The 21,810-nt window shown below is 45.2% G+C and overlaps 1 protein-coding gene across 2 annotated transcripts in view; it reads right to left on the bottom strand.

Moving 5' to 3' along the window:
* Positions 1-15,418, bottom strand: part of LOC132816889 (glycerophosphodiester phosphodiesterase domain-containing protein 5-like) — a 228,937-nt gene extending 213,519 nt beyond the window's left edge. For both annotated transcript variants that reach the window (XM_060826895.1, XM_060826896.1), the window contains exon 1: positions 14,886-15,418. The gene's annotated coding sequence lies outside the window, so the exon portion shown is untranslated. The remainder of the gene's footprint in view (positions 1-14,885) is intronic.
* Positions 15,419-21,810: the final 6,392 nt, after the last annotated feature.

The following is a 21,810-nucleotide window of genomic DNA, read 5'->3' as shown; positions in this document are numbered from 1 at the left end:
ATTGAAGTGTCGCTCAAGCTGCAGACAACACAGATTAATGAGCGGATGGTGGGGGGGGGGGGGGGGGGGGGGGAATGGATAAATGGGATGTGAGGAATGCTAGGATATGGGAGAGGCCGCAGTGTTTTGCGAAGAGTTTATGAAGAAATTTCTAGGGATCAGTGGGTTAGCCAGTTAAACTAGAGATTGCAGAGGTCATCTTCCTCCCTTGAGCTACTGAAGATTGGAAAGCAAGACAACAGTTCCTTAAAACCACAGGCTGTCTGCCCCAGAACTTAAGCCATCAGCTTGTGAGGCTCAACTCAAAACGATGCATCATACAAGCAATTGCAAAATAAATACATGTTCAGCAAATGACCTCATTTTTATAACAATTCATATGTGGTAACACAATCTTGCATTCCAACGGCACAACTTCATGATAGACTAAGATTTGTGATGGGGGTGGATATAGACATGATAAGAAACGGACACCGAGAGACTTCTCTAGTATTCAATACAAATGGGTTATTCCACCCTCCTGGCATAAAACAATCCTGTTCCCCTTCCAAACAGAAAGCCTGCTCATGCTCCTCAAAGCACTGACCTGTTGTAAATCTCTCCCATTGCAAAGCAATTCCATCAGCACCACAGGGACTCTGCCTCCTGTACCAGTTTTGAAATAAAATATAGCTCTAGAAACAATTTAATCATTAAGCCCTTTCAAACACCCCAACCAAAACCCACATGCCACTAGATCAAAGCCCAAAGTCTAAAATAAACATGGTAGCTCCCAATTACGAGCATTGAACTTATTAACACTCATAACCGCAATCCTGAACACTTTTGCATTTTAAAGCCATCTGAACATTTCACATACGCATAAAAATCTGCTTTTCATTGTTCTACATGACTGCAAGTAGAAGCTAGATCAGAACCCAAACACAACCCAAGGATTGCCTGTAAATCTCTCTCTGTCTTACAAGCCTTAAATCACACCTGCATGATACATTTTCTCCACATTTTGTAGATTTAAACAGCGACCACACTTCAAGGAAAAAAAGGTACTTGATTGACTCTAAAGTGCTGTCAGATGTCCTAAGGTGGAGAATGGCACTATACAAATGCAATTCTTTCTGTGCATTTAGTTATATTGATGCTGCATTTCCTGAATTCTAGTGAAGTACAATCAAATCCTACCCACTTGAGTCAAGTTTAACTATTTGGACATTGACATAATAACTGTAAGGATCACCATGTAGATGTATACAGAATATTTTAAACCCCATCCACAGTGCTAATTGTGAAAGTGTTCCATCAGCTAAGCCATGGCTCAACCAGTAATAGGTCACTACAATCTGAACACTGGCAGGCTTAGATTAGTATTTTCATAGCCACTATTACAGGCTATTTAATGTGCTCCCCTTCCTCCCAGCTTACGTCCAGTGACCATCAACACGCTTGCAGCCAGAGTCTGAATGATTTTGTCACAGCCCCATTTCAGGTGAACACTGCAGTGCTGTGAAAGGATGTTCATTTGGGGGATGCGCAAGTCACTGGCTAGACTTATCCAAAACTATCTTGGAGAAGGTGGTAATGTACTACCTTCTTGAATAGCTGTATCGCGATGGTGTAGGGATACCCACAATGCCATTAGGGAGGGAATCCCTAGATTTTGACCCAGCAACACTAAAGGACCGATACAACCCAAAGTCAGAATGGAGTGTGGCTCGGAGGGGAACTTGCAGGGGGTGGTGTTCCCATGTATCTGCTGCCCTTGTCCTTCAAGATTGAAGTGATCATGGGTTTGGAAGATGCTGTCGAAGGATCTCGGGCGAATTCCTTCTGTGTATCTTGTAGACGGTACACACTGCTGCTGCTGAGCATTGGTGGTGGGAGGGAGTGAATGCTTGTGGATGTGCTGCCAATCAAAACAGGCTTCTTCTGTCTGAATGGTGTCAAGCTTCTCAGGTGTTGTTGGAGTCTCGATCAGTGGAGCAAATAAACTTGTGACTGTGAGATGGTGGAATAGGTTTCAGGCGTTTGAAGGTGGCTCAGTCCCTGCAGAGTCCACAGCCTAGAGAAACAAGGAACGGGTGCTGGTCATTAAGCCTGTTCCACCATCCAAAACCATCGTGGCTGATCCTTTCTCTCAATGCTAGAGAAGGTTTTTAAAATCACACACCTCTGGAGCAGATGGGGGCTGGACCCAGACTCCACTGCACCACAAGAGTGTCTGATCAGCTACAACATTTACCTGGCTGGTCCAGTTTGATGTTCAGTTGAAGGAGCACTCACTTGTTGCGGGGTGCTGAGAGCCGACACTCAATTGTCAGCTCATACCCACCACGTACCTCCTGATATGGATCTATAGAACTTTTTTTTTTAAACCATTAAGCATGACAGAGGCGATGGCGGAGTGGTCTTATCATTGGAATACTAATCCAGGGTTCAAATCTAATTTCAAACAAATTTAGTTTGAAAGTTAATATAATCTGGAGTTAAGCGTCTAATAATGGCCATGAAACCATTGGCAGGAAATAAAACTGCAGCATGACCAAAGTCCTTCCAGGTCACAGAAAACTGCTGTCCTTCCATGGTTTGGCCTACAGGTGAATCCAGACTCGTCACTGCCCTCTGGGCAATTAGGAAGGGGTAATAAATACTAGTCTAGCCGGTGACACCCATAAGACCACTGACTCACTGAGAAGGGGAATGAAAGGAGAATTGTTTTAAAAAGACACAAACTTCTGGATCTGAAATGCCCAGCTACAAAAAGGTGGAAGGAGAAGAAGTCAGTCAGTCACCTTCGTGAGCACAATTGACAAAATTAAAATAAGAACAAAGAAACATTTGTAAGACATCAAGGCTAATTTGAAAGCCCTTCCAAAGAGCAAGCACAAATATGAAAGACCAAGCAGTGTCATTGCCTGCTGCAAGCTGGTAAATATTCCTCCCCCCCACCCACCCCATTTATGATATCAATGCAGCCTGCACAATGATAAACTCTTGTTGTGTAGAAACAGAGTGATTATTCTCAGAACAGACACAGCTCAACATTTCCATCAATTTCTTCAATAATTCATGAAGGATTTGATTACCAAATTAATTAATTCACACTGCATGGCGCCCTATATAGATCAAGTGCAAACAGCAACACAGAGACCAAAAGGTTGATGAATCTAGGCCGTTTGAAACAAGAGCGCCCGAATCGCTTTTGTTACATAGACAAGTGTGCCTTGGACGACTTAAATTTTGAGGAAAAATTTATTTATTTTGACATTTTGAGTAGAGTGGTTCCTTTGAAAGAGATCATTGAAAGGTCACATCAGACAATGGAGATTTATTTTGATAAAGGATTCCAAAAAATATCTCATGACAAGAAATAACTGTTGTTCCACGCCCCCACCCAAAACAAGGGGCTGTTTTAAGAAGGCCACAGCCTTATTTTGTCCACTTTGGAGGACAGGAAACCCACAGGGGCTGCCCAGCTGCTCTCTCCATCTCTGAAGACAACACTGTCTCAAGTTTAGGGTGAAATCTCTTTCTTCTGAGAAAACATTTGAAGGAACTTTGAAACACTATTTCCTGAGCAAGCCAGGTCTGCAAAGACTCCAGACACAACCAAACTTGATAAGTGATTTGACCGCACATGGTAAAACATCACAGCAACAGACTCCAGACGATTTATGTTTCATCTTTATGCCTTCGAAGACATAACCCACTGCCAAATATTTATTTTTCCATTCTTGACACATTACCAAAACAAAAAGCAAGGAAATATAGAGTCACTGAGTTCCATGCCAACCAGATTTCCTAAGTCAATCTATTCCCACCTGCATTCTCACCCTCGTCCTGGGTTCAATCCCAGATCATTGAGGACGCAAGAGTCATAGAGCTGTACAGCATTGAAACAGACCCTTCGGTCCAACCCATCCATAGAGGCCAGATATCCTAACCTAATCTAGTCCCATTTGCCAGCACTTGGCCCATATTCCTCCAAACCCTTCCTATTCATATACCCATCCAGATGCCTCTTAAATGTTGCAATTGTACCAGCCTCCACCACTGCCTCTGGCAGCCCATTCCATACATGCACCACCCTCTGCATTAAAAAAAATGCCCCTTGGGTCCCTTTTGATCTTTCCCCTCTCACCTTAAACCTATGCCCTCTAGTTTTAGACCTTGTCTATTTACCCTATCCACATCCTTAATGATTTTATAAACCTCTATAAGATCACCCCACAGGTGAAAATAGCCTCAGCCTCTCCCTGTAGCTCAAACTCTCCAACAACCTTGTATATCCTTTCTGAATCCTTTCAGGTTTCACAACATCTTTGTTCCAGCAGGGAGACCAGAATTGTACACAATATTCCCAAAGTTGCCTAACCAATGTCCCATACAGCCACAACATGACCTCCCAACTCCTGTACTCAATGCACTGACCAATAAAGGCAAACACACCAAGTGCCTTCTTCATTATCCTATCTACGTAGGACTCTACTTTTAAAGGTACTCTGAACCTACAAAACACAAATATAAAAAGAATTGAATGAAAATATGTATCGGCAGGTGTAAAAAAAGTTTAATTATTTTTAAATTTTAAACAAAAATATAGTATTTTTCATTGCGCAGAATGAATGAGAAAAATCAGAGTGAAATCTGCCAGTCAACAATTATCTATGGATTGTCAGTCAGAAATTTTGTTTTCAGAAAATCAAACTATGCAGAGAAACCGGTTTTTCTATCTCGCTGACTGACAAATGGGTGTCTGTGTCTGTGTCTGTGTCTGGGTAAGATTCAGAGACAGAAACATGCTTACTTTTCGACCTGTCACCATGTTCCTTATCCAATTATTGCATTTTCCTTGAATACATTTGGTTTTGGTAATTAAACAAACACAATTACTGGTTTAAGAAAGCTGGTCAATCTGATGCCGATCAGATATTTAACTGGCTGGCTCAGTAACCAGAAAGCTATTATTTAAAATGTTATAATTATTTTCATTTTACATGATGAGGTGTGGGTGCCTAAAATGACAGAGCACTCTTCCAGACTCAGTCAGAATCCTCAAGGCAAGTTGGAGTTACTGTACCCCCCAAAAAGGTAAATAATATCTATATCGGGTGCTGAAGCACAGACCTGCTGCATGTTATGGTATTAAAAGTGCTGCAAACTGATTCTGAACTTACGTAGCACCTTACAGAAGGAGGGCTAAAACACCTCAGCACCAATGAGTTGCTTTTTTCGGTGCAGTCATCGCTGTCATCTCAGAAAGCCGGAGCCCAAATTGTGCTCAGCAAGCCCCGACAAATAGCAAACCTACTCACAAGCATCACCTGGTTCAGTATCATTGTCAAGGGGTAAATACTGAACAGGCCACCCAGGGAAGAATGGAGCGGGGTGTGGTGTGGGGAGGGGCAGGGGCAGTACATGTTTGAAAATTGCAGCTGTGGGATCTTTGACATCCACTCTCAGGGACTGAGCTGGATTTAACTGTGGCTTAAAGTCTTATCAGAGTCTCACCACCAAGAATATTGTAACAGATGGTATACTAATGCTGGCTCGCTGTTTAACTTAAATGGATTGAAATCAGGTTATCTACAAGGGGTCACACAAGGGGCACACCTGGCATGTGGTGAAGTGCCCAGCACAGACTCCCCCAAAATACTGAGCATTCCCCCTGTGCAAACCAAAACACAACCAACTGTCTCACAGACTGGCTTCCTCAACTCCGTTACAATGAATCGCTAAACAAACAATCAAACGCAAGGCCTCCTCATGTTGATTGATTCACTGAACTGCACACAACCAGCAGGCCTCAGGCTCCAGCCAGCTGTGGGGATTGTCTTTTTGTCAAGTTCATGGAGAGATTGGCCATTGCTGGTTGGACCATCATTCGTTACCCGTTCCCTTTGGGTTGTCAAGGCTGATCAAGCCTCCAGCAGCACTCTCCTGGTAAAGAATGGAGACTGATGGTTAGCCTCTGGTCTCTGCACCCGGACACTTGAAGCAAATTTGTGGAGCTTTGCCCTTAGTGGACCTGGAGATGGTGGAGCACTTCCTCACAATCGCAAGGTATCCATCCAAGATCCTCATATAGCACCTTCCTAAACCGTGACTATTTTCATCTAGAGGGACAAGGGCAGCAGATACACGGGAACACCACCCCCTCCAAGTTCCCCTCCAAGCCACTCACTATCCCGACTTGGAAATACTGTATATCTCCTTCACGGACTCTGGGTCAAAATCCTGGAAATCCCTCCTCAGGTACATTGTGGCTCAACCTACAGCTCATGGACTGCAGCCGATAAGGCAGCAGCTCACCCCCACCTCCTCAAGGGGCAACTAGGGACGGCAATACATGTTAGCTCAGGCAGTGACACCAACTTCCAATTAAAGTGCAAAAGAAATACTCCAGCTAAAGCTGAACCAGTCATTTGGAAAACATTTAACAAAGTGTTTGTGTTTTTTGTATTCATTGACCTTGCTTTAGGAAGTGTGGCAAGATTTACCAGAACAATACCAGACATGACCCAATGTCAGAGTTCAGCTGGGATGCTTTGATTCCAAACACAGAGGGCTAGGAAGTGATTTTTTAAAAAAAACACCTCTGAAAAGAGGTTTCGGTTCCTCAGAGAGCCGGCAGGAAAAAATCCTTTCCTCTGACAGATAAGTCAACAACCAGAGGCCGGGATTTAAAATATGTAACTGAGAAAAACACTGGACAGCAGTGAATATCTCTTCACCACACACTGCAATAACTATTTGAAAGGCTGGTTAAGTCTGACTCTACAGAAACATTTTGGGAAAAATAAATGTCTTTAAATTGGCCATTTTGAGAAGTTATAGGGAACAGGTTATGAAAGCCATGGGACTGAGTTGGACTGTTCTTGGATGTTACACACAGACTTGATGGACCAAATGACCTCTATCTTGAGCTTCAGGATTCAACAATCTTCAGAAACTGCATTAAAACGCTACACACACACAAAAACCATGAGATACGAAGGTAAATTAGCCAATAATATAAAGGAGGATAGTAAAAGTTTTTTTTAGGTATGTGAAAGGCAAAAAAGTGGTTATGACTAAAATTGGGCCCTTGAAGACTGAAACAGGGGAATATATTACAGGGAACAAAGAAATGGCAGAAGAATTGAATTGGTACTTCAGATCTGTGTTCACTGGGGAAGACACAAGCAATCTCCCTGAGGTAACAGTGGCTGAAGGACCTGAACTGAAGGGAATTTATATTTGCCAGGAATTGGTGTTGGAGAGACTGTTAGGTCTGAAGGTTGATAAGTCTCCGGGGCCTGATGGTCTACATCCCAGGGTGGGTCGAGAAATCGTGGATGCGTTGGTGATTATTTTCCAGAGTCCGATAGATTCGGGATCAGTTCCTGTGGATTGGAAGGTGGCTAATGTTGTACCATTTTTTAAGAAAGGTGGGAGAGAGAAAGCAGGAAATTATAGACCAGTTAGTCTGACCTCAGTGGTGGGAAAGATGCTGGAGTATATTATAAAAGATGAAATTACGACACATCTGGATAGTAGTAACAGGCTAGGTCAGAGTCAGCATGGGTTTATGAAGGGGAAATCATGCTTGACTAATCTTCTGGAATTCTTTGAGGATGTAACTCTGAAGATGGATGAGGGAGATCCAGTAGATGTAGTGTACCTGGACTTTCAGAAAGCCTTTGATAAAGTCCCACATAGGAGGTTAGTGAGCAAAATTAGGGCGCATGGTATTGGGGGCAAAGTACTGACTTGGATTGAAAGTTGGTTGGCTGATAGGAAACAAAGAGTAGTGATAAACAGATCCATTTCGGAATGGCAGGCAGTGACCAGTGGGGTACCGCAGGGATCAGTACTGGGACCACAGCTTTTTACAATATATGTTAATGATATAGAAGATGGTATTAGCAATCACATTAGCAAATTTGCTGATGATACTAAGCTGGGTGGCAGGGTGAAATGTGATGAGGATGTTAGGAGATTACTCTTGACACTGCAGAGTGGCACTGAAGCAGAGATTGCCTGGTGGAGGGGTTGCCTTTCAGACAAGAAAATAAGCTAAGGCCCTGTCTCAGCCATCATAAAGAATTACCAATTTCAGCAGCATGCGTGTGGTGCTGGAAAAGCACAGCAGGTCTGGCAGCATCCGAGGGGCAGGAGAATTGTTGTTTCAGGCATAAGCCCTGCATCAGGAATGATGCTGAAGGGCTCATGCTGGAAACGTTGATTCTCCTGCTCCTTGGATGCTGCCTGTGACCTGCTGTGCTCTTCCAGCACCACACTCTCGACTCTGATCTCCAACATCTGCAATCCTCACTTTCTCCCAATTTCAGGAGCAGCACAGAATTTTCCCGAATCCTTCCCAAAGCTTATCCCTTAAATTTTGTTTAAAGACGCCGATTAAGCGGAGTTGAAAAGAGGAGGCATGCTGTCCAATCATTGCATCTTCCACACATCAGGATTGGTTAGCTCAGTTGGCTGGACAGCTGATTTCTGACACAGCATTGCCAACAGTATGGGTTCAATCCCGCACTGCCTGAGGATACCATAAAGAAATCTCCCTCCTCATCTTCCCCTTCACACAGGGCAACACGGTGGCTCAGTGGTTAGCATTGCTGTTGCACAGCGCAGGACCTGCAGTTGAGTCACATCTTGGGCTACTGTCTGTGGGGAGTTTGTACATTCTCCCAGTGTCTGAATGGGTTTCCTCCCAAAGTCCAAAGATGAGCTGGTTAGGAGTATTGTTGGAGCTGCAGATTGGCCATGCCAAACTGCCCATAGTGTCCAGGGATATGCAGGTTAGGTGGATTGGCTGTGGGAACTGCAGGGATAGGGTAGCCCATAGGTCTCAGTAGGATGCTCTGCAGAGGGTCAGTGTGGACTTGATGGGCCGAATCGCCTGCTTCCACACTGTAGCAGTTCTATGATCTATGCAGGTAACCCTTAGGTTAAACAATAGCCTGTCCTCTGTCTTTAAAGAGACAGCAGCCCTAGAAGTTGTAATCTTTGGTGGCTTTACTTTTACTTGACTATCAGGACAGACGCAAGAATACCAAATTTCAAAAGGGAACAGCAATTTATAGTGCAGAGAGAAAAAAAAGGAGCCATAGAGAATTCATAAGAAAATAACCGACCCTAAAGTTTGTTTTCTTTTTAAATTCACACAAGGATGCAATGCCTGAAGATGTTCTTCTACTTAAATGAGTCAAACCTTTGCCTGTAACAGCATGTAACTTTCAGCAAGTGCAAATGAGACACACTGCACATCTGACTGATACTCCAGTTCTGTACTGTAAGAGCAAGAGATTATTTAAAGTAAAAATTAAACAGCTATTATCACATTGCCATTTGTGGAAGCTCACAGTGAAAATTGACTGTCACATCCTATACATCATAACATTGACTCCACCTGAAAATGACCTCAGTGGCTGTGACCTTCAAATTCCACACAGAAGGTGCTATATAAATGGAAGCTGCATTCACATTTGACAACACACTGTAACAGGCAACACATGGAATGGGAATTAAACTGACACACAACTTACATTTACATAGCGCCTTTAAAAGGAGATGAAAGGTCACTAGGCACTGATTATGAACTCCATAAGGCTGCACAATATTCAGCATCATTTGTGACTCCTCAGATACTGAAACAAAACAGTCAGTGTTCAATTGCACAAGATCTGGACAATATCCAGGCTCGGGCTGACAATTGGCAAGTAACATTCACACCACACAAATACCTGGCAATGACCATCATCAAGAACAGGCAATCTAATTACCACCCCTTGATATTCAATGGTGTTACCATCACTGAATCCCCCCCAACTATCAACATCCCGGGGGTTACTATTGACCAGAAATTCAACTGGACTCACCGAAAACAGTGGCTACAAAAGCAGGTCAGAAGCAAGGAATACTGCACAAAGTAAGTCACCTACTGACTCCCCAAACCCTGTCCACCATCTACAAGGCACATGTCAGGAGTGTGATGGAATACTCCCCACTTCCCTGGATGGCTGCAGTTCCAACAACACTCCTGAAGCTTGACACCATCCAGGAAAAAGCAGCCGCGTGATTGGCACTACATCCACAAGCATCCATTCCCCCCCACCATTGATGCTCTGTAATATCAGTGTGTACTGTCTACATGGTGCACTGCAGAAGTGCACCAAAGGTCCTCAGGCAGCACCTTCCAAACCCATGGGCACTTCATCTTGAAGGACAGGGGCTGCAGATACATGTGACCACCACCCCCTGCAAGTTCCCCTCTAAATCAGTCACCATCCTGACTTGGAAATGTATCACAGTTCCTTCAATGTCACTGGATCAAAATCCTGGAATTCCCTCCTTAAGGGCATTGTGGGTCAGCACACAGCAGGTGGACTGCAGTGGCTGACGAAGGCAACTCACCATCACCTTCTCAAAGGGCAAGTAGGGACGGACAACCAATGATGCCACATCCCACAGAAAGAATTATATATATTGGCAGGGCAAGGGACCATAAGTTGGGATAGTGGGGGTTTGTCAGGACTGATGTCAGAGAGAGCCTGGCGTCGTGGTGGTGGTGGTTGGGAGGGGGGGCGGGGGGGGCGGCGGTGTTGGTGTCAAGGAGTCAGAGAGGTTTGGCAAGCGAAGTCCAGAGGATCAGGCACAGACAGCTGAATGTATGGCCATCAAAAGGAAGAATCCAAAATCACTGGAACTCCAACAGTAGGCATTCTAACTTATAGAATTTTGCAGTACCGAAGGAAGCCCATTTGACCCATCGTGTCTGTACCAGCTCCCAAAACAACCACCCAGCTCATCCCACCCTCCAACTTTATCTCTGTAACCCTCTAAATTCATCTTTTTCAACTCTTTTGAAACGTCCTATGGAATCAGACTCCCTCACTCTCCCAGGCAGCACATTCCAAATCCTCACAACACTGAGTAAAGAGGTTTCTCTTTCTCTCACACCTAGCTCCCTCACTGACAATCTTGAAATGGTGACCCCGAGTAACTGACATGCCAACTACTGGGAACAGGATATGCCTCTTTACTCTGTCAGAGTTGTTCACTGAACACCTCAATAATCAACACCCCAATAAAGTCACCTCTAATCTTCTCTTCTCCAGGAAGAGCAAGACCATTCTCTGTGGTGTTTCCTTACCTAACATGATCGCTCCTCCTTCCCCAAGCAATACAATTCACGTCAAGGTGACAGTGCAAAAACAGTCCTGCTCAAGCAAATCAATTGCTTAGAAACTTAAGAGGCCAAAACGTGTCCATGTATGGGAGGGAACCAAACTCAAAACCCATTCAGATGTTTTGGGGGTGGGGGTGCATTCAGTGACACTACCCTTGGGTTTTTTGATGGTCTGTTGGGAGATTAGAGATGCCAGAAGGCTGACTAATGGTGTGGAACATCCTCGCAATGTTACCAAACACATTCCGACTCGCCCAAGGCAACATTGATGTCAGCAGCAGCCATGGCCCAGTGGGTAAGCAGCATCTCCTCCAGGTCAGGGCTGAAGATGGGCTTTGGAACTTCAATCACACTCACTGCTGAAGGTGTGCTGCACCTGCAAAAGGTGTGAGCTTCCAAGATATAAAATGGAGGCTTTTCCTACCTGCTCAGGAAAGGGGCACACTATTACAGAGAGCAGGGCTAGTCCCTCCAGCATCCTGTCCACAACTCAACCCTCATCAATAAAATTGGACAGGCAGTTGATCTGGTCATTAACGCAATCACTGTGTGGGATCTTGCTATGCGTGATTTGATGATCCTGTTTCTTACTCAAGGCTGCTTCGGGTCATCTGGAGGTCATGAAGAGTGCAACTGAATTTCTTTTTAGTTAGAAAAAAACAGGAATGATGAAAAGCAGAGGGGGAGGAAATCGCAGAGCCTGGGATTCAAAGCTGCTGAAAGTGTGACCACCAATGGTGGAACAATTTACAATTAAAAAGAACTGGGGTCATAAAAGAGGTTCGCCATGACAAAGAGCAGAGGAGGGTGGGGAGTGGTGTAGTTAGGACACACCAAACCCATCCTGTATCACTGACAGGACACTGATCACATCATGGTTTAAAAAAAATCCACTGTGTCGAAAATGGGTTAATAGTCACCCACAGGATGAGAACATCGCTGGCTTCATTTATTGCCCTCCTCCCCTAGATACCCTTTGAGAAGGTGGGGGTGAGCTGCCTTCTTGAACTGCTGCAGTCTGTGTGTTGTAGGTAAACCCACAATGCCCTTAGAAAGGGCATTCCAGGATTTTGACCCAGCATCAGTAAAACGTGCTGCAATATATTTCCAAGTGAGGATAGTGAGTGGCTGCATGGGGTGGTGTTCCCATGTATGTGCGGTCCTTGTCCTTCTAGATGGAAAGGGTCATGGTTTGGTAGGTACTGCCTGAGGATATTTGGTGAATTTCTGCAGTGCATCCTTCAGAAAGTACACACTGCTGCTACTGACCATTAGTGGAGGAGGGAGGGGATGTTTGTGGATGTGAGGCCAAACAAGCATTCTACTTTGACCTGGATGGTATCAAGCTTCCCGAGTGTTGTTGGAGCTGCACCCACCCAGGCAAGTGGGGAGTGTTTCATCTGGAAAATAAGCCACACTATAGGTAAGAGCATGTCTTAGAGGCATAGAAACAACACAGAAACCGACCCTTTGGTCCAACTCACCCAATTCAACCAGATACCCTAAATTAATCTAGGTCCATTTGCCAGCACTTGGCCCATATCTTCGCAGAGGTTTGCTGTTGCCGTAAGAACAAAAGACTAGAAACCACACATTTCGTTTGGGACACATATCCCACACTGCCACTGCAAGCCTCTCTCTCCCTCCCTCCCTCTTCCTCTAAAACACTCAGCTAACATTATTGAAGTCAGCTGTATCCCTAAACTAAACAGGAAGAGCCGCAAGTTGGGCAGCTACTAGGAATTCTCGGTGACTTTTGTAGGACACATTTCATTTGAAGGAGGAGAACAGTGATCCATGTGAAATCTTGCAAACTCTGCTACCATATCCCACCCCCAAATAAAGGCCATTCAGCCCAACCAATGTATGCTAGCATCTATGGTCCTCCTATGCCTCCTCCTCCAGCATGGTAACCCTCAAGGTTACCCCTTTTACTGACTCATCCTCTTAAATGCATCTACACTATCCACTTCTCCCACACTTTGTAGGAGGACAGTCCCATTGTTATTTGGGGAAAAGAAGTTGCTTCTAAATTCCTGTTGGATTTATCGATGACGATCCCATATTGGTAGCCTTTGGTTCTGCTTTTGCCTGTCACCAGTGACTGTTGCCATCTTCTTGCGTCACAACATTAAAAAGCACATTTTCACATTCTAACCCTCCCAAACAACACAGCCTCCTCCAGCCACACAAATCATTCTCTCTAGATTCTTTCCTCTCAGCAAGGGTCATGAACACAGTCAGCAGGGTTATTTCATGTTTCTTGAAAAGCAAAACAGGTAATTAGATTCTTAAATAAACCAGAAAAAAAGCTGGCTGATGGAAATCTAACCACAAAAACAGAAATTGCTGGAGAAAAGCCAGTTGGGTAGCATTCGTGGAGTGAAAGGTTGTTTTTGACCTGGATGTTTTTATGGTCTAATTCCTGACTGAATATGATTATGGTGTAGAAGGGATGGCAGATTTGAGATTACAAGCAGATCAACTGTGACCTTGTTGAATGGGAGGCCAGGCTTGAGGGGCTGAATGGACTTGTCCCAATTTTTAAAAACTCTTATATTGGACTTGGGCAACTCCAGACAAGATGGTATTTATTGTCCATCCTTAATTACCATTCCATCACCAGGACATTTCAGAGCCAATCCATTACTGTGGGTCTGGAGTCACATGTGGGCCAGACCGGGTAAGGATGGCAGATTTCCTTTCCTAAAAACAGCAAACCTGTTATAATACATAGACAATGGTTACATGGTCCCCATTAGACCAGCTTTTAGTTCCATTTTACTCAATTCAAGTCACCACCTGCTTGGCTGGAACTCAAGCCTGTGCCCCAGAATGGGAGCCGGGGGTCTGGAGGCTGGTCCAGTAGGCGAGTGGACTCAAAGAAAACATGAAAGGTGGTTCAGAGAATTCTTGACTTGGAATAGTGCAAGACCCAATAAGCAGGAGGAGCAGAGAACAGGCAGCCAGCAATGACACAGCCACAGAGTGAACTCAAACCCAAATCAACTCTAACCTAAAGTAAAGGAGTGAGCCAGGGCATAGGACCCAGCCGGACATTCGATGGAGGAGGGGGAAAAGAGGATTTCCGCCCCCCCCACTCAATCATAACCAGGAACCCTTTATCTCTGCTCAGCCCAGCCATACAATGAGTGCAGACCTTCACAGGGCATGGAGTTTACCTTCTCTGGTTGTAGTTGATCCCCATCAGAGATTCACACACAGACACAGCACTGAATAATTCCACTCCAGCAAGTCACTGAGTAATCAGCAAGAAACCAGGTCAAGTTACCACTGCCTGAACATCTGAATACCCAGCCTTCACAGAGGGAACATATACATTCCATCTCAAAAATATGTACTATATATTATACACACATTTTAAAAAATAGCATGAGCATTATAGATAAACACAGAGAATGATGTATAACAAATAATGAACCTCACGCTGAGGTCGAGCTCCTTATAAAACCTGACCCTATATATTTCCCCTCCCAAAAAAGGGATTCACAGCAGAAATCACGAGACGATTCTCAATTTAAACGTAAAAAAAGAATGACAGACAGAGGCATTCCACGCACACGCTGGATGGACCTTGACAAACTAACCCTGACCCAGCTACACGGGACTGAAAGAAATAGGCAGCCGAACGCAGAATCGACACAGAAGAGGGGAGGGGGGGGGAGAAAGCCAGCAAACTCACCTCGGATTGATTCACAGACTGCGCTTCTCTGACAGCCACAAATCCAAACCCCTTTTAGGAATCTCGGTGGGGAGGGAGGGAGGTGTACACAGACCCCTTGTGAGTAATTTAACAAATGGGTTGTAAACCAGAGAGTCTCTTGGAGGCGAGTCTTTGTCTCACATTTAATACACACGCTTACAAATCCCTGCAAAAAAGACCTGGTTGATCGGATCCAAATGTCCTTTCCAGCGGGAGTTCCGCAAGGTTACAGAGTAACTCCTGGGCTTCGGTATGTCTGTCTGTCTGTCTGTGTGTGTGAGAGAGAGAATTGGAGCTTCCCACAGCGAATGAAATTGTTCTTGTTGCAAGCTTCAAACAAATGATCTCTTGTACTTAAAAAGGAGTGAATCAGTCGTCTTGTTTCCGCTGTAACTCCCCGGGTTAATGCACTGTCAGTTCCACTCTCCCTGTCAATTTCACTCTCTGCCTATTCCTCCTCCCTGGTTTTGTTTAAACTGGTGTAATAGTAACCCGAGGCTGGGAGCTGCACTTCCTCTCTCGATCCAAGGCAACGTGCAAAGGGAAGAGCCAATCCTAATCCCCGCCTCCCTCAGCATCTCCCACATTTAAAGGAGCAGCGTCCTGCCTCCTCCAAGAAACGTCAAATGTTGAAGTGCTTTTGACACCCTGATCTCCCACCCCACCCCACCCTACCCCACCCAACCCAACATTACCCTATCCTCCCCCACCCCACCCCTACCTTACCTTATCCTACCCCACCCCACCCAACCCAACCCAACATTACCCTATCCTACCCCACCCCACCCCACCCAACCCAACCCAACCCAACCCAACATTACCCTATCCTACCCCACTCCACCCAACATTACCCTATCCTACCCTACCCAACCCTACCTTACCCTATCCTACCCCACCCCACCCAACCCTACCTTACCCTATCCTATCCTACCCTACCTTACCCTATCCTACCCCACCCCACCCAACCCTACCTTACCCTATCCTACTCTACCTCACCCTACCTTACCCTATCCTACCCCACCCCACCCCACCCAACCCTACCCTACCTTACCCTATCCTACCCTACCTCACCCTACCTTACCCTATCCTACCCCAACCAACCCTACCTTACCCTATCCTACTCTACCTCACCCTACCTTACCCTATCCTACTCTACCTCACCCTACCTTACCCTATCCTACCCCACCCCACCCCACCCAACCCTACCCTACCTTACCCTATCCTACCCTACCTCACCCTACCTTACCCTATCCTACCTCACCCCACCCAACCCTACCTTACCCTATCCTATCCTACCTCACCCTACCTTACCCTATCCTACCCCACCCCACCCAACCCTACCTTACCCTCTCCTACCCCACCCCATCCCACCCTACCTTACCCTATCCTATCCTACCCTACCTCACCCTACCTTACCCTATCCTACCCTACCTCACCCTACCTTACCCTATCCTACCCCACCCCACCCAACCCTACCTTACCCTCTCCTACCCCACCCCATCCCACCCCATCCCACCCTACCTTACCCTATCCTATCCTACCCCACCCCACCAGCTGTGCAACAAGACAGCAACATTTCACAGCTACATCAAGTGACCTTGTTTCTCTTTGTCCTTTCACTGGAAGGGGCCAGCATTAATTGCCAATTCCCCAGTTGCCACTTGACTGACTTGGTCTGTTCTGAGGGAATTTAAGAGTCAACCACATTGTCCTGGGTCTGGAGTCATGTGGAGACTAGACTGGGTAAGGAGGGCAGATTTCCTTGCTTAAGTAGGTGGCACAGTGGCTCAGTGGTTAACACAGCTGCCCCTCAGTGTCAGGGACCCGGGTTTGATTCTAGCCTTGGGCGACCGCCTGTGTGGAGTTTGCACATTCTCCCCGTGTCTGTGTGTATTTCCTCCGGGTGCTCCGGTTTCCTCCCACAGTCCGAAGATGTGCAGTTTAGGGTGGATTGGCCGTGCTAAATCACCCATAGTGTCCAGGGATGTGCAGTCTGGGTGGATTAGCCACGGGAAATGTGCGGATAGAGTTGGGTCTGGCTGAACTCTTCTTCAGAAGGTTGGTGCAGGCTTAATGGGCCTCTCCCTCTCCTGTAGGGATACTATAGATCAGAGGATGGTTTTTATTCCAGTTGCTGAAAGTTGCCATGGATTTCCAGGGATATGGGATAAAGCTGTTTCTGGCTGGAATACTCTTCAGAAGGTCAGTGCAGACCTGATGGGCCAAATGGCCTTTTTCTGCACTGTAGGGATTCTATGTACCAGGGGTTGTTTCGTTTTTTATTCCAATTGCTGATCGTTGACGTGGTCACCCTCACCAAGGCTTACTTTATATTGCAGATTTATGTGTTAAATTTAAATGCCAGAGGCTGCTCTTGTGGGTTTCGAACCCATGCCCCAGGCCTCTTTAGCACGATGATAAAAAGCAAAATACTGCAGCTGCTGGAAATCTGACCCAAAGCCAGGGAATGTGTTCTGAAAAAGCATCATTCCAGACTCAAAACGTTAACTCTGTTTCTCTCTCCACAGATGTTGCCAGACCTGCTGAGTTTCTCCAGCTTTCTCCGTGCTTGCCTTTGGGTTGCTCATCTAGTGACATTCCCACGACACCAAAACCTTAGTCTCATTATGATCAAAATTCAAAGAAACTGAAGGAGGAAGGTGAGATGTTGAGGGTGGGTGTTCCTGAGCATCTGAAGACCCAGTTATCCATGGTGCAAGGGAGTTGCACAGGAATTGGTGGAGTGCTCTATCTCTGAGGGTCTGAGGATGATGACAGAGATCAGGAGGGATGAGGCCACCAAGGGATTTGAAACCATGGTGAGAGTTTTCAGATTGAGATGCTGCTTAAAATTGTGTCCAAGTGGCTGAGTGAGCACAGTGCCTACAGGGGAACGGGACTTGGTGAAAATTAGGACACAGACAACTGAGTCTTGGATGACAAAAACCAAAGTATTGCAGATGCTGGAAATCTGGAAAAAAAACACACGAGTGCTCAGCCGTTCTGACCATGACAACAGAGAAGGTTTCGGCTCTGTGACCTTTTGTCAGAACTGGGAAAGATTCAAGCTGGAATAAGTAAGGGAAGACTGGGAAGGTCGGGAGAGAGTCATTGAGATGTACGTCATGGAAACCAACTCTTCGACCCAACCCGTCCACGCTGACCAGATATTCTACATTCATCCAGTCCCACTTGCCAGCACTTGGCCCATATCCCTCTAAACCCTACCTATTCAAAGATCCATTCAGATGCCTTTTAAATGTTGTGCACCATTTCCTCTGGCAGCTCATTCCATTCATACACCACCCTCTGCTTGTAAAAGTTGCCCCTTGGGTCCCTTTTGTACCTTTTCCCTCTCACCTTAAACCTATGCCCTCTAGTTTTGACTCCCCCCTCATCAGGAAAAAAAGCTCTTGGTTATTCCTCCCCTCCATGCCCCTCATGATTTTATAAGCCTCTATAAGGTCATCCCTCAGCCTCTGATGCTCCAGGGAAAATAGGCTATTCAGCCTCCCCTTACAGCTCAAATCCTCTAAGCCTGGCAATGACAGAAAGCTTTGTCCCCCAGTGCCGACAGGAATGGAGACTTTTGGGTGACCTCAACGTTCAGGAAGGAAAGTAGCCAGGACTGTGTAGTCAAGTGGGGGCATGGATGAGGGCTTCAGCAGCCGATCAGCTGAAAATAGGGTGGAGTCAGACAATGTTAAATCAGAGGAAATACACAATCTGGGCGATTGTGTGGAGATGTGGTTGAAACTCCAACCAAGGTTAAATAGCAATTGCATAGACCTAATCAATATTACACCTGCCTCAGTGACATTGACATATACACATCTCCTGAGGGTAAGAGTGATTCACATCCACTCGATGGGTTTGGAGATGGCTGATCAGCCCAGAGCACAAACTACAGACTCCTGACTCTTTAAGATTCTGCCCAATTTTCTGAGCTGCTATCAGTTGTTGCAAGCTTAATTTTTTCTCTCTCTCATTATGCTTGGTATCATGGAGTCATACAGCACAGAAACAGACCCTTTGGATCAACCAGTCCATGGCAAATATAATCCCAAATCAAACTAGTCCCACCTGCCTGCTCCCGGCCATTCTCCCCAAAGCTTTCCCATGCATGTATCCCTCCAACATTGTAATTGGACCCACATCCACCACTTCCTCAGGAAGTGCAGTCCATTCACAAACTTTATAATTGACTGCAGGATGTCCTGATGGAAATTTTCTTTCTCATTGGAATGGATCGTATTCTGTGTATTATGAAATATCTTTTTGAATTATCCATTACTATCTGCTAGTACGCCACTGGACCTCCTTCACCAAATTAGCCAACTGTACTTTCACTCTGTTTTCATAGCCTCACAATGACCATTGTCTATGTTTAAAGTGCTGTTGTAGGCACTTTTCTGTCCCTCAAACTGAAAGTAAAATTCAATCACATTATGATCACTGCCACCTAGGGGTAAGTTCACCACAAGCATCATGAATTAATCTTAACTCCACATGAAGTAACAATTGGTAGAATCATAGGATCCCTATAGTGTGGAAACAGGCCATTTGGCCCAACAAGGCCACACCAACCTTCCAAAGAGTATCCCATCCCCAGACCCATTACCTACACATTTCCCATGACCAATGCCCCTAACCTACACATCCCTGGACACAATGGGGCAATTTAGCATGGCCAATTCACCAAACCTGCACATCTTTAGATTGAGCAAGGAAACCCATGCAGACGTTTGCCCAAGGCTGGAATCAAACCAGGGTTCCCTGGCACCACAAGGCAGCAGTGCTAACCACTGAGCCACCAATCTATAGGTATGGATGTTTTTGAATGAACCTGTTTAAAGGTATTATGTCATACATCTGATGCAATTAGGATTTGATTCCAGGTGTCCTGGCTCAGAGATAGGGACAATAACACAGCTATAAGAAGAGCCCTAAACTGGGGGCTGTATGTTGGGAAGGGTGTTCAGTCAAATTGATAGGAGAATCCCTTGCTTCTCATTCTAAGTCAGTCACACCGTGTTGTATCCTCTCTGATAAAAGGTGGAAGAGGCAGGCATGTGGAGTTAAGGATTATCAGATCAGGCCTGATCTCAGTGAAAAAAGGAGGAGAATCAATGGGACGAAGGGCCCACTTCTGTTTCTATGTCTTCTTGTCTTATGGCAGTAAATGGCTGCTTGCTGGATCAGTGCCTGATTTGGACAATATTGCGATTACTTGCCTAAATCAGTTGCCCTGTCCTGTCATGGCTCAATTTTCAAGTTCTTGTCCTTATTTTCAAATCCCTCCATGATCTCTATTCCTCTTGTTGAAAAATGTGGTGCTGCAAAAACACAGCAGGCCAGACAGCATCCGAGGAACAGGAGAATCGACATTTCAGGCATAAGCCTGTTTGCCTGAAGAAGGGCTTATGCCCGAAACATCGATTTTCCTGCTCCTCAGATGCTGCCTGGCCTGCTGTGCTTCTCCAGCACCACATTTTTCAACTCTGGTCCCCAGGATCTGCAGTCCTCACTTTCTCCTCTCTATTCCTCTTCCCACCTTCAGTCTTAGAACCAGCCCAAAGCTCTGCCCTCCTCTGATTCTGGTCTCTTGCATGTTCTGAGTATAACCACTCCACGAGTGCCTTCAGTTCTGTGTGTATGGGGGTCACAGCTTGGGATTGTAGAGACATTTACATCTCTTTAATTTGCCTGTGACCTTTTCCAGTTGGATCACGTTCGCATTAACATGTCAAAAGCTGAAATGCATTAAGTCAATGAAAGTGAGAGCTGTGTTTGTTTAATTATGAGGATAAAAGGCTAATTGTTAAACCGCACTTTACAACATCAGTTCCTGAGATGCAGAGTGATCTTGACAAACCTGTTCCGGTGGTACAGCTAGACCATGACGAGAGCAAACGCATTTGGTTTGAGATACAGCTTTATTAAGTGTCATGTTTCTAACAAAGTTAAGATTATAAATACATTGGTCAAGTTATTGGAAACTCAGTTTCCAATCATAATAATCAGTTGTAGAAAACATTGTCTTAACTCTACGCATCTTAAGTTAATATTTCATTTAAATATGACATTACAAAGTTGCAAATTAACAGTCAAAAATAACACAATAATTCAGTAATAAAAACAAGAATTGCTGTAGAAACTCAGCCAGCCTGCCAGCATCTTTATATATATATATATATAGAGAGAGAGAGAGAGAGACACACACACAGAGTTAACGTTTTGAATCCTACATGTAACTTTTATTCAGAACTCAGTTCTGAAGAAGGGTCACTGGATTGGAAACGTTAACTCTGTTTCTCTCTCCACAGATGCTGCTAGACCTTGTTGAGTTTCTCCTGCACACTCTCTGTTTATTTCAGATTTCCAGCATGTGCACTGCTTCACATTTGTTTCAGATGATATTTCAGTTTTCGGTTGGCATGTTAGCTCAGCAGTTAGCACTGCTGCCTCATGGTATCAGGGACCCAGGTGTGATTCCAGCCCTCGGGTGACTGTCTGGGTGGAGTTTGCAAGTTCTCCCTGTGTCTCCCTCTGGTTTCCTCCATGGTCCAAAGATATGCAGATTAGAGTGGATTGGTCATGGGAAATTGTAGGTCATGCCCAGGAATATGCAGGCGAGGTGGATGAGCCGGTGTAAATACAGGGGTCTGGGTGGTATGCTTTTTCGAGGATTGGTGCACACAAGATGGGATGGTTGGTATCTCTCTGCACTGTACAGATTCTATTTAACTTTGTCTTCCACAGATGCATCATTTTTTTAAAAAGTTATTTTTATAAAAAAGTTTATGCATTATTCCAAACTTAGATATGTGAGGAGGATGTTAGGAGAATACAGGGTGACCTGGACAGGCTAGGTGAGTGGACAGATACATGCCAGACGCAGTTT

Source organism: Hemiscyllium ocellatum, chromosome 6 (assembly GCF_020745735.1).
Source record: "Hemiscyllium ocellatum isolate sHemOce1 chromosome 6, sHemOce1.pat.X.cur, whole genome shotgun sequence".
NCBI lineage: Eukaryota > Metazoa > Chordata > Chondrichthyes > Orectolobiformes > Hemiscylliidae > Hemiscyllium > Hemiscyllium ocellatum.
The sequence above is the reverse complement of the archived record's forward strand: the minus strand, read 5'-3'. Positions and strand labels throughout refer to the sequence as shown.